Here is a 17,809-nt window from a genome sequence, read left to right as displayed (position 1 = left end):
TTTTCTAATTTAGTTTTATTTTTTGCTTTAGATGAATAAAAGTTTAGTTCGATCCTTTCTTTTCGAGAGCTTGATTAGTGATCTATCCTTGTAATCGTGTGCAAGATATATAATAAAGTTTAGTTTGAGTTTTTGCTTTCTTTACTTTCATGTTGTAAATAAAAGAAAATAAATAAGGAAGAAAAATAGAAAGGAAATAAATCAAGAAGATCATATACTAATCTTATGGTAGGTGATGACACCACATATGGAAAAGTATAAGTAGAAAAATTTATTAGAGATTGACAAACATAGGATTAGTCAATGATGCAACTCATGAAATAATTAATAAGGGAAGGGAAGATTCGCATATAAATATACTATCCTAGAAATTTTTTGTGATTGTGAGCCCTCATCAAAATATTATACGCCAAAATTGTTGACGTTGGACAAGGAAGACAACTTAATGGTTTATGTCTGTTTATATTCACATAGAAGTCATATTGTCATGGATCCTTTAACATGTGGTGCTTGCCCCCTACCTTTGCTAGCCAAAATTCCGCACTAAGTAGAGATACTACTTGTGCATCCAAAAACCCTTAAACCAAAATCTTATTTTCAAGAGTCCACCATACCTACCTAGGGATTGAGCAAGATCCCTCAAGTAAGTTGTCATCGGTGCAAAAAGGCAATAAAAATTGCTTCTAAAAGTGTGAGATCATTTAGTGTAAGAGAAAATTGAGCGTTGTACGAACTTGTGATGGTGAAGAATAAAAGCGACAGATTGCATAATAAAGGTCGCTATCACAAGGGGCAATGCAACGTGATGTTCTTTTGCACTAAGGGGTTGAGCATACAAACAAATAAGTGCATGGCAACCTCTGCTTCCCTGTGTGAAGGGCCTATCTTTTACTTTTATGTATTTACTTTTATGCAAAGAGTCAAATTTTCCCTCTATTCCTTTTTATTTTCTCCTTCGGCAAGCATCATGTGGTGAGGAAAGATCTAGGCACATATGTCCAGCTGAATATAGATAGCACGAGTTATTATTGTTGACATCACCCTTGAGGTGAATACGTTGGGAGGTGAAACTATAAGCCCCTATCTTTCTATGTGTCCGGTTGAAACGTTTTGCTCATGTGTACGCGGTGAGTGTTAGCAATCATAGAAGACTATATGATGGTTGAGTATGTGGATGTTGGAGATGTGCCCTAGAGGCAATCATGTATGATAATATTTCCTATGTGTTTATGAATAAAGATAGTCCTTGGACATTATCAATGATGGGTATCAGCAAGTACGTGACTTGTTTGTGGGACTATGCATTGTATGATGAACGTCCTAAAAGGTCCCTAGTCGAAAGGGTTGTGTGGACGCGCAACCGACTAGACTAGCAGATGACACGGTCGATGGCTTGGTCTCACTAGCCATGGAGCATTGGATGCTAACCAGATAATATGGACTCGAAAGGATCTGGTCGGATTTGACGTAGTCGGATCCGAGTTGAGATAAGGTCCGAGTCAGACAGACCCAACTATGAGATGCAGCGATATGTCATCTATGAGTCTCTAGTACAACATACGTTCTATGTCCTAAGACCTGAGCTGGCGCATGTACTCGGGATGGTGACCGACTTGCTTTGGGCCAACCAAATGCTACTCCGTGACTCGGTAGTTACAAAGGTAGGTTCGGGCTTGTCCAGACCCATGCCGCGAGACATGGTCGAGTGATACGTCCCTTTTGCATCATGCTTTTATATCGAAATTTATTGCATTATGGGCTGTTATTACACATTATGTCACAATACTTATGCCTATTCTCTCTTATTTTACAAGGTTTACATAAAGAGGGAGAATGCCGGCAGCTGGGATTCTAGGCTGGAAAAGGAGCAAATATTAGAGACCTATTCTGCACAGCTCCAAAAGTCCTAAAACTTCACGGAAGACGTTTTTAGAATATATAAAAAATAATGAGCGCAAGAAGTTCACCAGGGGGCCCACACCCTGCCCATGAGGGTGGGGTCGCATCCTACCCCCCTGGGCGCGCCCCCCTACCTCGTGGGCCCCGTGGTGGCCCTCCGATGGCCATCTTCTGCTATATGGAGTCTTTCGATGAGGAAAAAAATCATAAGCCATCTCCTTGGACGAAACTCCGCCGCCACGAGGCGGAACCTTAGCGGATCCAATCTAGGGCTCCGGCAGAGCTGTTCTGCCGGGGAAACTTCCCTCCGGGAGGGGGAAATCATCGCCATCGTCATCACCAACGCTCCTCTCATCAGGAGAGGGCAATCTCCATCAACATCTTCACCAGCACCATCTCCTCTCAAAACCCTAGTTCATCTCTTGTATCCAATTCTTGTCTCCAAGTCCGGGATTGGTACTAGTAGGTTGCTAGTAGTGTTAATTACTCCTTGTAGTTGATGCTAGTTGGTTTATTTGGTGGAAGATCATATGTTCAGATCCTATATGCATATTAATACCCCTCTGATTATGAACATTATTATGTTTTGTGAGTAGTTACGTTTGTTCCTGAGGACATGGGAGAAGTCTTGCTATTAGTAGTCATGTAAATTTGGTATTCATTCGATATTTTGATGAGATGTATGTTGTCTTTCCTCTAGTGGTGTTATGTGAACGTTGACTACATAACACTTCACCATTATTTGGGCCTAGAGGAAGGCATTGGGAAGTAATAAGTGGATGATGGGTTGTTAGAGTGACAGAAGCTTAAACCCTAGTTTATGCGTTGCTTCATAAGGGGCTGATTTGGATCCATATGTTTCATGCTATGGTTAGGTTTACCTTAATACTTTTGTTGCAGTTGCGGATGCTTGCAATAGAGGTTAACCATAAGTGGGATGCTTGTCCAAGTAAGGACAATACCCAAGCACCGGTCCACCCACATACCAAGTTATCAAAGTACCGAACATGAATCATATGAACGTGATAAAAACTAGCTTGACGATATTCCCATGTGTCCTCGGGAGCGCTTTTCTCTATATAAGAGTTTGTCCAGGCTTGTCCTTTGCTACAAAAAGGATTGGGCCACCTTGCTGCACTTTATTTACTTTTGTTACTTGTTGCTCATTACAAATTATCCTATCACAAAACTATCTGTTACCACTTATTTCAGTACTTGCAGAGAATACCTTGCTGGAAACCGCTTATCATTTCCTTCTGCTCCTCGTTGGGTTCGACACTCTTACTTATGGGAAGGACTACGATAGATCCCCTATACTTGTGGGTCATCAAGACTCTTTTCTGGCGCCATTGCCGGGGAGTGAAGCGCCTTTGGTAGGTGGAATTTGGTAAGGAAAATTTATATAGTGTGCTGAAATTTACTGTCACTTGTTACTATGGAAAGTAATCCTCTGAGGGGCTTGTTCGGGGTATCTTCACCCCGACCAGTAGAGCAAAGAGTTGCTCCTCAACCTACCGAACCTACTGAAAATGAAAATGTCTGCTTTGAAATTCCTTCGGGTATGATAGAAAAACTGCTAGCTAATCCTTTTGCAGGAGACGGAACAACGCATCCTGATGAGCACCTAATATATGTGGATGAAGTTTGTGGATTATTTAAGCTTGCAGGTGTACCCGGAGATGTTATTAAGAAGAAGGTCTTCCCTTTATCTTTGAAGGAAGATGCATTGACATGGTATAGGCTATGTGATGATACGGGGTCATGGAACTACAAACGATTGAAATTGGAATTTCATTAGAAGTTTTATCCTATGCATCTTGTTCATCATGATCGCAATTATATATATAATTTTTGGCCTCGCGAAGAAGAAAGCATCGCTCAAACTTGGGGGAGGCTTAAATCAATGTTATATTCATGCCCCAATCATGAGCTCTCAAGAGAGATGATTATTCAAAATTTATATGCCCAGCTTTCTAATAACAATCGCACCATGCTCGATACTTCTTGTGCTGGCTCTTTTATGACGAAGACTATTGAATTCAAATGAGATTTATTGGAAAGAATTAAACGCAACTCTGAAGATTGGAACCTCGACGAAGGTAAGGAGTCAGGTATGACACCTAAGTTTGATTGTGTTAAATCTTTTATGGATACCAATGTTTTCCGTAAATTTAGCACTAAATATGGACTTGACTCTGAGATAGTAGCTTCTTTCTGTGAATCTTTTGCTACTCATGTTGATCTCCCCAGGGAGAAGTGGTTTAAATATCATCCTCCCATAGAAGTAAAAGTAGCTGCACCTATTAAAGTAGAAGAAAATACTGTCACTTATAATGATCCTATTGTTCCTACTGCTTATGTTGAGAAACCACCTTTCCCTATTAGGATAAAGGATCATGCTAAAGCTTCAGTTGTGGTTCGTAAAAGCAATATTAGAACTTATACACCTCCTGAGCAAATTAAAGTTGAACCTAATATTGCTATTATTGAAGACCTCTTGTCTGATAATATTGATGGGCATGTTATTCATTTTCGTGATGAGACTGCTAGAATTGCTAAACCTTGTGCTACAAATAAACCTAGATCTTTGGTAGGCATGCCTGTTATTTCTATTAAAATAGGAGATCATTGTTATCATGGCTTATGTGATATGGGTGCTAGTGCTAGTGCAATACCTTTTGACTTATACAAAGAAATTATGCACGATATTGCACCTGCTGAGATAGAAGATATTGATGTCACAATTAAACTTGCCAATAGAGATACTATTTCACCAATGGGAATTGTTAGAGATGTTGAAGTCTTGTGTGGGAAAACTAAATATCCTGCTGATTTTCTTGTTCTTGGTTCCCCACAAGATAGCTTTTGTCCCATTATATTTGGTAGACCCTTCTTAAACACTGTTAATGCTAAGATAGATTGCAAAAGGATGTTGTTACTATCGGTTTAGATGATATGTCTCATGAATTTAATTTCTCTAAATTTAGTAGACAACACCGTGAAGAAGAATTACCTAGTAAGGATGAAATTATTGGTCTTGCTTCTATTGCCGTACCTCCTAGTGATCCTTTAGAACAATATTTGCTAGACCATGAAAATGATATGTTTATGAATGAAAGAAGGGAAATAGATGAAGTATTCTTTAAACAGGAACCTATTCTGAAACACAATTTGCCTGTTGAAATCCTAGGGGATCCTCCTCCACCCAAGGGTGATCCCGTGTTTGAGCTTAAACCGTTGCCTGATACTCTTAAATATGCTTATCTTGATGAGAAAAAGATATATCCTGTTATTATTAGTGCTAACCTTTCAGAGCATGAGGAAGAGAGATTATTGAAAACTCTGAAGAAGCACCGTGCTGCTATTGGGTATACTCTTGATGATCTTAAGGGCATTAGTCCCACTCTATGTCAACATAAAATAAATTTGGAAGAAGATGCTAAACCAGTTCGTGATCATCAACGACGGCTGAATCCTAAAATGAAAGAAGTGGTAAGAAAGGAAATACTAAAGCTCCTTGAGGCAGGTATAATCTATCCCGTTGCTGATAGTCAGTGGGTAAGTCCTGTCCATTGTGTCCCTAAGAAGGGAGGTATTACTGTCGTTCCTAATGATAAAGATGAATTGATTCCTCAAAGAATTATTACAGGTTATAGGATGGTAATTGATTTCCGCAAATTAAATAAGGCCACTAAAAAGGATCATTACCCCTTACCTTTTATCGATCAAATGCTAGAAAGATTATCCAAACATACACATTTTTGCTTTCTAGATGGTTATTCTGGTTTCTCTCAAATACCTGTGTCAGCCAAGGATCAATCAAAGACTACTTTTACTTGCCCTTTTGGTACTTTTGCTTATAGACGTATGCCTTTTGGTTTATGTAATGCACCTGCTACCTTTCAAAGATGCATGATGGCTATATTCTCTGACTTTTGTGAAAAGATTTGTGAGGTTTTCATGGACGATTTCTCCGTCTATGGATCTTCTTTTGATGATTGCTTGAGCAACCTTGATCGAGTTTTGCAGAGATGTGAAGAAACTAATCTTGTCTTGAATTGGGAAAAGTGCCACTTTATGGTTAATGAAGGTATTGTCTTGGGGCATAAAGTTTCTGAAAGAGGTATTGAAGTTGATAAAGCCAAGGTTGATGCTATTGAAAAGATGCCATGCCCCAAGGACATCAAAGGTATAAGAAGTTTCCTTGGTCACGCCGGATTTTATAGGAGGTTCATTAAGGACTTCTCAAAAATTTCTCGGCCTCTGACTAATTTATTACAAAAAGATATACCATTTGTCTTTGATGATGATTGTGTAGAAGCATTTGAAATACTTAAGAAAGCATTGATCTCTGCACCTATTGTTCAGCCACCTGATTGGAATTTACCCTTTGAAATTATGTGTGATGCTAGTGATTATGCTGTAGGTGCTGTTCTAGGGCAAAGAGTTGATAAGAAATTAAACGTTATTCAATATGCTAGTAAAACCCTAGACAATGCTCAAAGAAATTATGCTACTACTGAAAAAGAATTCTTAGCAGTTGTATTTGCTTGTGATAAGTTCAGACCTTATATTGTTGATTCTAAAGTAACTATTCACACTGATCGTGCTGCTATTAAATATCTTATTGAAAAGAAAGATGCTAAACCTAGACTTATTAGATGGGTTCTCTTGCTACAATAATTTGACTTACATATTGTTGATAGAAAGGGAGCTGAGAACCCTGTTGCAGACAACTTGTCTAGGTTAGAAAATGTGCTTGATGACCCACTACCTATTGATGATAGCTTTCCTGATGAGCAATTAAATGTCATAAATGCTTCTCATACTGCTCCATGGTATGCTGATTATGCTAATTACATTGTTGCCAAATTCATACCACCTAGTTTCACATACCAGCAAAAGAAAAAGTTCTTCTATGATTTGAGGCATTACTTTTGGGATGACCCACATCTTTATAAAGAAGCAGTAGATGGTGTTATTAGACGTTGTGTACCTGAGCATGAACAGGAACAGATCCTACGCAAGTGTCACTCCGAAGCTTATGGAGGACACCATGCTGGAGATAGAACTGCACATAAGGTATTGCAATCCGGTTTTTATTGGCCTACTCTCTTCAAGGATGCCCGTAAGTTTGTCTTATCTTGTGATGAATGTCAAAGAATTGGTAATATTAGTAGACGTCAAGAAATGCCTATGAACTATTCACTCGTTATTGAACCATTTGATGTTTGGGGCTTTGACTATATGGGACCTTTTCCTGCCTCTAATGGATATACACATATTTTAGTTGTTGTTGATTACGTTACTAAGTGGGTAGAAGCTATTCCAACTAGTAGTGCTGATCATAACACTTCTATTAAAATGCTTAAAGAAGTTATTTTTCCAAGATTTGGAGTCCCTAGATATTTAATGACTGATGGTGGTTCACATTTTATTCATGGTGCTTTCCGTAAAATGCTTGCTAAGTATGATGTTAATCATAGAATTGCATCCCTTATCACCCTCAGTCTAGTGGTCAAGTAGAATTGAGTAATAGAGAGCTCAAATTAATTTTGCAAAAGACTGTCAATAGGTCTAGAAAGAATTGGTCCAAGAAACTTGATGATGCATTATGGGCCTATAGAACTGCATATAAAAATCCTATGGGTATGTCTCCGTATAAAATGGTTTATGGAAAAGCATGTCACTTACCTCTCGAACTAGAACACAAGGCATATTGGGCTATTAAAGAGCTCAATTATGATTTTAAACTTGCCGGTGAGAAGAGGTTATTTGATATTAGCTCACTCGATGAATGGAGAACCCAAGCCTACGAAAATGCCAAGTTGTTTAAAGAAAAAGTTAAAAGATGGCATGATAAAAGGATACAAAAGTGTGAGTTTAATGTAGGTGATTATGTATTGCTATACAACTCTCGTTTAAGATTTTTTTGCAGGAAAACTTCTCTCTAAATGGGAAGGTCCTTACGTTATCAAGGAGGTCTATCGTTCCGGTGCCATAAAAATCAACAACTTCGATGGCACAAATCCGAAGGTGGTGAACGGTCAAAGAATCAAACATTATATCTCAGGTAATCACATAAATGTTGAAACCAATGTTATTGAAACCATAACCCTGGAGGAATACATAAGGGACACTTTCCGGAACATTTTAGACTCCAAAAAGGAATAGGTATGTGGTATGGTAAGTAAACCGACTCCAAAACAGTTTTTAAGGCAATATTTCTCCGTTTTGGAATATTTAGAAAAATAGAAAAATAAGAAGCAGTCCGGGAAGGACACGAGGCCTCCACGAGGGTGGAGGGCGCGCCCTACCCTATTGGGCGCACCCCCTACCTCGTGGGCACCTCGTGCGCTCTCTGGACTCCGTTTTCTTACACGACACGTATTTTGGTCGGTAAAAATTCATTATATAATCTCCCGAAGGTTTTGACTCCTGTATCACGCAAATATCCTCTATTCTTGTTTCGAGTTGTTTCCTGTCAGGGTCGTCAAGGCCAGGCATCATGTCGTCCCCCTCCTCCAACAATGGTGACAACGATGCTTGGCTAATGAAGATAGAGCTGAAGAGGGAAGAACCCATGGAGATCAACAAGGATGAAGGGATCAAGAAGGCCACGGAGGATCACGCTCCGGCAGCAGAAGACATCCTTCAACTTGATCACAATCTTCTTACCCCAACTGAGATCGAAGCTTTCAAGATGATTGAGTTAGCTCGTATACAAAACAAGTATCTCACACGTGATTTTTTTTGTTGAAGAAGCATATTGTTGCACTCAAGGGCATTATCCGCAAGCTGGAGGACCTCTTACGCTTGATGTGTGACTATCCACCATCATCTCCATCTTCTCCAGCAACAAAGAAGAACTAAGCATGGGTATGGGCACTCCCCTTGGCAACTGCCAAGCTTGGGGGAGTGCCCCGGTATCGTATCACCATCACTTTTATCTTTATTGTTTTTCTTAGTTCGATCCTTTTGGTAACATCTTGATCTAGTAGAATAAAGTTTATGGTATGATCTAGTTTTGAGCTTTGCTTTATGATCCCTCTATGTAATCGAGTCCATGAGCTATATATAATAAAGATTAGTGTTGAGTCAAGGGCTTGATTATTTTGCCATGATCATAAGTGAATAAAAGAAAAGAGAAATAAATAAAAAAGGAAACAAAGAGATCATATGGATCTTATGGAGAGTAATGAGCTCGCATAGAAAAAGTATGATGAATAAAAGTTGTTGAGAGTTGACAAACATAGTTTTGGTCATCGTTGCAATTAATAGGAAGTAATAAAGAAAGAGATGACTTCACATATAAATATACTATCTTGGACATCTTTTATGATTGTGAGCACTCATTAAAATATGACATGCTAAAGAGTTGACGTTGGACAAGGAAGACAACGTAATGGGTTATGTTTTCTTACATCTGAGATAAATTATATTGTCATAGATCATCCAACATGGTTGAGCTTGCCTTTCCTCCTCATGCTAGGCAAATTCATCGCACCAAGTAGAGATACTACTTGTGCTTCCAAATACCCTTAAACCAGTTTTGCCATGAGAGTCCACCATACCTACCTATGGATTGAGTAAGATCCTCCAAGTAAGTTGTCATCGGTGCAAGCAATAAAAATTGCTCTCTAAATATGTATGACTTATTAGTGTGGGAGAAAATAAGCTTTATACGATCGTGTGATATGGAAGAAATAAAAGCGACAGACTGCATAATAAAGGTCCATATCACAAGTGGCAATATAAAGTGACGTTCTTTCGCATTAAGATTTTGTGCATCCAACCATAAAAGCGCATGACAACCTCTGCTTCCCTCTGCGAAGGGCCTATCTTTTACTTTTATCTCCTACCTTGCATAAGAGTCATGGTGATCTTCACCCTTCCTTTTTACATTTTATCCTTTGGCAAGCACAGTATGTTGGAAAGATCCTGGTATATATGGCTAATTGGATGTGAGTTTTCATGAACTATTATTGTTGACATTACCCTTGAGCTAAAACGTTGGGAGGCAAAACTATACGCCCCTATCTTTCTCTGTGTCCGATTAAAACTCCATACCCATAAGTATTGCGTGAGTGTCAGCAATTGTGAAAGACTATATGATAGTTGAGTATGTGGACTTGCTGAAAAGCTCTTATATATTGACTCTTTCCTATGTTATGATAAATTGCAATTGCTCCAATGACTGAGATTATAGTTTGTTAGTTTTCAATGAAGTTTACGATTCATACTTGAAATTGTGATTGAATTATTACTCTAGCATAAGAAATCATATGACAAGAATTATGTAAGTTGCTGTTCTAAGAATGATCATGATGCCCTCATGTTCGTATTTTACTTTTATCGACACCTCTATCTCCAAACATGTGGACATATTTTCCGATTTCGGCTTTCACTTGAGGACAAGCAAGGTCTAAGCTTGGGGGAGTTGATACGTCCATTTTGCATCATGCTTTTATATCGATATTTATTGCATTATGGGATGTTATTACACATTATGTCACAATACTTATGCCTATTCTCTCTTATTTTACAAGGTTCACATAAAGAGGGAGAATGTCGGCAGCTGGGATTCCGGGCTGGAAAAGGAGCAAATATTAGAGACATATTCTGCATAGCTCCAAAAGTCCTGAAACTTCACGGAAGACGTTTTCAGAATATATAAAAAACACTGAGTGCAAGAAGTTCACCAGGGGGGCCACACCCTGCCCACGAGGGTGGGCGCGCGTCCCTACCTTGTGGCCCCCTGGTGGCCCTCCGATGGCCATCTTCTGCTACATGGAGTCTTTCGATGAGGAAAAATCATAAGCCATCTCCTCGGACGAAACTCCGCCGCCACGAGGCAGAACCTTGGCGGATCCAATCTAGGGCTCCGGCAGAGCTGTTCTGCCGGGGAAACTTCCCTCCGGGAGGGGGAAATCATCGCCATCGTCATCACCAACGCTCCTCTCATTGGGAGAGGGCAATCTCCATCAACATCTTCACCAGCACCATCTCCTCTCAAAACCCTAGTTCATCTCTTGTATCCAATTCTTGTCTCCAAGTTCGGGATTGGTACTAGTAGGTTGCTAGTAGTGTTAATTACTCCTTGTAGTTGATGCTAGTTGGTTTATTTGGTGGAAGATCATATGTTCAGATCCTATATGCATATTAATACCCCTCTGATTATGAACATGATTATGCTTTGTGAGTAGTTACGTTTGTTCCTGAGGACATGGGAGAAGTCTTGCTATTAGTAGTCATGTGAATTTGGTATTCGTTCGATATTTTGATGAGATGTATGTTGTCTTTCCTCTAGTGGTGTTATGTGAACGTCGACTACATAACACTTCACCATTATTTGGGCCTAGAGGAAGGCATTGGGAAGTAATAAGTAGATGATGGGTTGCTAGAGTGACGGAAGCTTAAACCCTAGTTTATGCGTTGCTTCGTAAGGGGCTGATTTGGATCCATATGTTTCATGCTATGGTTAGGTTTACCTTAATACTTTTGTTGTAGTTGCGGATGATTGCAATAGAGGTTAATCATAAGTGGGATGCTTGTCCAAGTAAGGACAGTACCCAAGCACCGGTCCACCCACACACCAAATTATCAAAGTACCGAACGCGAATCATATAAACGTGATGAAAACTAGCTTGACGGTATTCCCATGTGTCCTCGGGAGCGCTTTCTCTATATAAGAGTTTGTCCAGGCTTGTCCTTTGCCACAAAAAGGATTGGGCCACCTTGATGTACTTTATTTACTTTTGTTACTTGTTGCTCGTTACAAACTATCCTATCACAAAACTATCTGTTACCACTTATTTCAGTACTTGCAGAGAATACCTTGCTGGAAACCGCTTATCATTTCCTTCTGCTCCTCGTTGGGTTCGACACTCTTACTTATCGAAAGGACTACGATAGATCCCCTATACTTGTGGGTCATCATCGGGCAAGATGAGATTTTCCCCTCCGATCAGGAGAGATATACTCTGGGCCCCTCGTGTGATCCGACCAAGATAAGCATGGCCATGCGATTAGGATTATGAGATAATCTGGTTTGTGGTCGACATCACTGGAACGAGAAAGAGGTCGGGCTAGCACAAGGATTACAGACTCGCCTTGAGCCTGACAATATATATCGTGTGGCAAAGGGAACAAATGTGTGATGTATGGGTTCACCTAACCAGCTTCATCGGACACTTGGAGTCGGCACGCTTTGCTAGAGGCCGCTACCCACCAGCCGAGTCGGATGTGATATGACTCGCGACCAAGTGAACGAGAACCTAAGGGGTCGCGCGCTTAAGGGAAGGAACCTGTGAGGCCCGGTCTGAGTCCACAAGTCAGAAGTGATCCTACCCGGACTCGGATCCGGGCCAAACAAATTTTGGGCTTTAGGGTCCGTGAGAGGCCCAAGTGTTGATCCCACAATGGACGCCTATATAAAGTGGGGGTGCGGCACACTCATGCGATTGATCGCTTCGGCGTTGTCACTAGGGTTTGCATGTGTTGCGAATAACCACCTCCACTCATCGCCGACTGTGTGATCGGACCTAGCAGTCCGTCGCATGGTGTTCCTCCTGCACGCGTGGATACCGTTAGAGGCGGTGCACTTGCGCCGCTCTGGTGAACCTATACATGGGAACCGACGACCGGTTGTTCGAGGGAGATCGGACGAGGAGGAAACGATCCACGCGGACACGCTGCCCCAACTCTTCTTCTGCTGCATGGCATTACGCGTCTAGTGGTAACGATCTGTGATCCATCTCCCGTAGCATGTTCTTGTTTGTTCTGTGCGTAGGAAAATTTTAATTTGCAGTCGATGCACCCTACCATAGAACCCAACAGTGGACTTGCCTAAAGGCTCTGACACGTGACCCTTCCTGAAAAGATGAGAATTGTAGTTGCAAAGTTGACTGAGAACATAGTTTGTTGGTTTTAATAGAGTTTTTGCTTTATACTTCAATTGTGCGATGAATTGTTACTTATTCATGAGAAGTATATGATAAAAGTTCTATGATAAAAGTCTTATGTTTAATTTTGTGAGTAGTTACTTTTGTTTTTGAGGTCACGTGAGAAATCATGTTGCAAGTAATCATGTGAATTTGACATGTGTTCGATATTTTGATAGTATGTATGTTGTGATTCCCTTAGTGGTGTCATGTGAATGTCCACTACATGACACTTCACCATATTTGGGCCTAAGGGAATGCATTATGGAGTAGCAATTAGATGATGGGTTGCGAGAGTGACAGAAGCTTAAACCCCAGTTTATGTGTTATTCCGTAAGGGACCGATTGGATCCAAAAGTTTAATGCTATGGTTAGAATTTATTCTTAATACTTCTCTCGTAGTTGCGGATGCTTGCGGGAGGGTTAATCATAAGTAGGAGGTTTGTTCAAGTAAGAACAGCACCTAAGCATCGGTCCACCCACATATCAAATTATCAAAGTAGCGAACACAAATCGAACCAACATGGTGAAAGTGACTAGATGAAATTCCCGTGTACCCTCAAGAACGCTTTGCTTATCATAAGATACCGTTTTGGCCTGTCCTTTGCCTCAAAAGGGTTGGGTAACATTGCTGCACTTTTGTTACTACTATCGTTACTTGCTCGTTAAAAATTATCTCGCTATGAAACTACTCTGCTACTTACAATTTCAACATTTGCAGACATCACCTTAATGAAAACCACTTGTCATTTCCTTCTGCTCCTCATTGGGTTCGACACTCTTACTTATCGAAAAGAGCTACAATTGATCCCCTATACTTGTGGGTCATCAGCAAGTGGTACGGAGCATATCATACATGATAGAACCTATGGGTGAGGCATAGGGAATGACTTTCATTTTCTCTCTATCTTCCGCAGTGGTCGGGCATTGAGTCTGACTCAATTTCACACCTTGTAACACAGGCAAGGACCCTTTCTTTGACTGATACATTTTGAACTTCTTCAAAACTTTATCAAGGTATGTGCTTTGTGAAAGTCCTATTAAGCGTCTTGATCTATCTCTAAAAATCTTGATGCCCAATATATAAGCAGCTTCACCGAGGTCTTTCATTGAGAAACTCTTATTCAAGTATCCTTTTATGCTATCCAGAAATTATACATCATTTCTAATAAACAATATGTCATCCACATATAATATTAGAAATGCTATAGAGCTCCCACTCACTTTCTTGTAAAATACAGGCTTCTCCGAAAGTCTATATAAAACCATATGCTTTGATCACTTCATCACAGCGTATATTCCAACTCCGAGATGCTTGCACCAGTCCATAGATGGATCGCTGGAGCTTGCACACTTTGTTAGCACCTTTAGTATCGACAAAACCTTCTGTTGCATCATATACAACTCTTCATTAAGAAATCCATTAAGGAATGCAGTTTTGACGTCCATTTGCCAGATTTCATAATCATAAAATGTGGCAATTGCTAACATGATTCACACAGACTTAAGCATCGCTACGGGTGGGAAAGTCTCATAGTAGTCAACTCCTTGAACTTGTTAAAAACCTTTTGCGACAAGTCGAGCTTTGTAGACAATAATATTACCATCATCGTCAGTCTTCTTCTTGAAGATCCATTTATTCTCTATGGCTCGCCGATCATCGGGCAAGTCCACCAAAGTCCACACTTTGTTCTCATACATGGATCCTATCTCAGATTTCATGGCCTCAAGCCATTTATCGAAATCTGGGCTCCTCATAGCTTCTTCATAGTTCGTAGGTTCTTCATGATCTAGTAACATGACTTCCAGAACAGGATTAGTGTACCACTCTGGTGCGGATTGTGCTCTGGTTGACCTACAAGGTTCAATAGTAACTTGATCTGAAGTTTCATGATCATCATCATTAGATTCCTCTCTAGTTGGTGTACGCATCACGGGAACAATTTTCTGTGATGAGCTACCTTCCAATTCGAGAGAAGGTACAATTACCTCATCAAGTTCTACTTTCCTCCCACTCACTTCTTTCGAGAGAAACTCCTTCTCTAGAAAGTTACCATTCTTGGCAACAAAGATCTTGCCTTTGGATTTGTGGTAGAAGGTGTACCCAATTGTTTCTTTAGGGTATCCTATGAAGATGCACTTATCCGATTTGGGTTCAAGCTTATCAGGCTAAAGCCTTTTGACATAAGTGTCGCAACCCCAAACTTTAAGAAACGACAACTTAGGTTTCTTGCCAAACCACAGTTCATACGGTTTCATCTCCAGGGATTTAGACGGTGCCCTATTTAACGTGAATGCAGCTGTCTCTAATGCATAACCCCAAAACGATAGTGGTAAATCGGTAAGAGACATCATAGATCGCACCATATCTAATAAAGTACGATTATGATGTTCGGACACACCATTACGCTGTGGTGTTCCGAGTGGCGTGAGTTGTGAAACTATTCCACATTGTTTTAAATGAAGGACAAACTTGTAACTCAAATATTCGCCTCCACGATCAGATCGTAGAAACTTTATTTTCTTGTTACAATGATTCCCCGCTTCACTCTGAAATTCTTTGAACTTTTCAAATGTTTCAGACTTGTGTTTCATTAAGTAGATATACCCATATCTGCTCAAATCATCTGTGAAGGTCAGAAATAACGATACCCGTCACGTGCCTCAACACTCATCGGACCCCATACATCAGTATGTATTATTTCCAATAAGTCATTGGCTCGCTCCATTGTTCCGGAGAACGGAGTTTTAGTCATCTTGCCCATGAGGCATGGTTCGGAAGTATCAAATGATTCATAATCAAGTTATTTCAAAAGCCCGTCTGCATGGAGTTTCTTCATGCGCTTTACACCAATATGACCTAAACGATAGTGCCACAAATATGTTGCGCTATCATTATCAACTTTGCATCTTTTGGCATCAATGTCATGAGTATGTGTATCACCACAATCGAGATTCAATAGAAATAGACCACTCTTCAAGGGTGCATGACCATAAAAGATATTACTCATATAAATAGAACAACCATTATTCTCTGATTTAAATGAATAATCGTCTCACACTAAACAAGATCTAGATATGATGTTCATGCTCAATAAAAATTATTCAAGTCTAAAACTAATCCCGAAGGTAGATGTAGAGGTAGTGTGCCGACGATGATCACGTCGACCTTGGAACCATTCCCGACGCGCATCATCACCTCGTCCTTAGCCAATCTTCGTTTAATCTGTAGCCCCTATTTTGAGTTACAAATATGAGCAACCAAACCAATATCAAATACCCAGGCGCTACTACGAGCATTAGTAAGGTACACACCAATAACATGTATATCAAATATACCTTTGTTCACTTTGCCATCCTTCTTATCGGCCAAATACTTGGGGCAGTTCCGCTTCAAGTGACCAGTCCCTTGACAGTAGAAGAACTCAGTTTCAGGCTTGGATCCAGCTTTGGGTTTCTTCCCGGGAGTGGCAACTTGCTTGCCATTCTTCTTAAAGTTCCCCTTCTTTCCCTTGCCATTTTTCTTGAAATTAGTGGTCTTGTTAACCATCAACACTTGATGTTCCTTCTTGATTTCTACCTCCGCAGCTTTGAGCATTGCGAAGAGCTCGGGAATTGTCTTGTCCATCCCTTGCATATTATAGTTCATCACAAAGCCTTTGTAGCTTGGTGGCAGTGATTGAAGAACTTTGTCAATAACACTATCATCTGGAAGATTAACTCCCAGCTGAGTCAAGTGATTATGGTACCCAGACATTTTGAGTATGTGTTCATTGACAGAACTGTTGCCCTCCATCTTGCAGCTATAGAACTTGTTGGAGACTTCATATCTCTCAACTCGGGCATTTGCTCGAAATATTAACTTCAACTCTTGGAACCTCTCATATGGTCCATGATGTTCAAAACGTCTTTGAAGTCCCGATTCTAAGCCATAAAGCATGGCACACTGAACTATCGTGCAGTCATCAGATCAAGCTTGCCAGGCGTTCATAACATCAACATCTGCTCCTGCAACAGGCCTTTCACCTAGCGGTGCATCAAGGACATAATTCTTTTGTGTAGCAATGAGGATAATCCTCAAGTTACAGACCCAGTCTGTGTAGTTGCTACCACCATCTTTCAACTTAGATTTCTCTAGGAATGGATTAAAATTCAAGGGAACGGTGGCACGGTCCATTGATCTACCACATAGATATGCAAAAACTATCAGGACTAAGTTCATGATAAATTAAGTTCAATTAATCAAATTACCTAAGAACCGCCACTTAGATAGACATCCCTCAAGTCATATAAATGATATGCGATCCAAATCAAGTAAACCATGTCTGATCATCACGTGAGATGGAGTAGTCATCAATGGTGAACATCTCTATGTTGATCATATCTACTATATGATTCACGTTCGACCTTTCAGTCTCCAGTGTTCCGAGGCCATGTCTTTACATGCCAGGCTCGTCAAGTTTAACCCAAGTATTCCACATGTGCAAAACTGTCTTGCACCCGTTGTATGTGAACGTAGAGTCTACCACACCCGATCATCACGTGGTGTCTCAACACAACGAACTTTCGCAATGGTGCATACTCAGGGAGAACACTTATACCTTGAAATTTTAGTTAAGGGATCATCTTATAATGCTACCGGCGTACTAAGCAAAATAAGATGCATAAAAGATAAACATCACATGCAATCAAAATATGTGACATGATATGGCCATCATCATCTTGTGCTTTCGATCTCCATCTCCAAAGCATCATCATGATCTCCATTGTCACCGGCTCGACACATTGATCTCCATCATAGCGTTGTGGTTGTCTCGCCAACTATTGCTTCTACAACTACCACTAACACATAGTGATAAAGTAAAGCAATTACATGGCGTTTTCATTTCATACAATAAAGAGACAACCATAAGGCTCCTGCCGGTTGTCAGATGTCTTACAAAACATGATCATCTCATACAATAACA

This window comes from Triticum aestivum, chromosome 7A (genome assembly GCF_018294505.1).
Source record: "Triticum aestivum cultivar Chinese Spring chromosome 7A, IWGSC CS RefSeq v2.1, whole genome shotgun sequence".
Taxonomy (NCBI): domain Eukaryota; kingdom Viridiplantae; phylum Streptophyta; class Magnoliopsida; order Poales; family Poaceae; genus Triticum; species Triticum aestivum.
Note: the sequence above shows the minus strand (reverse complement) of the source record.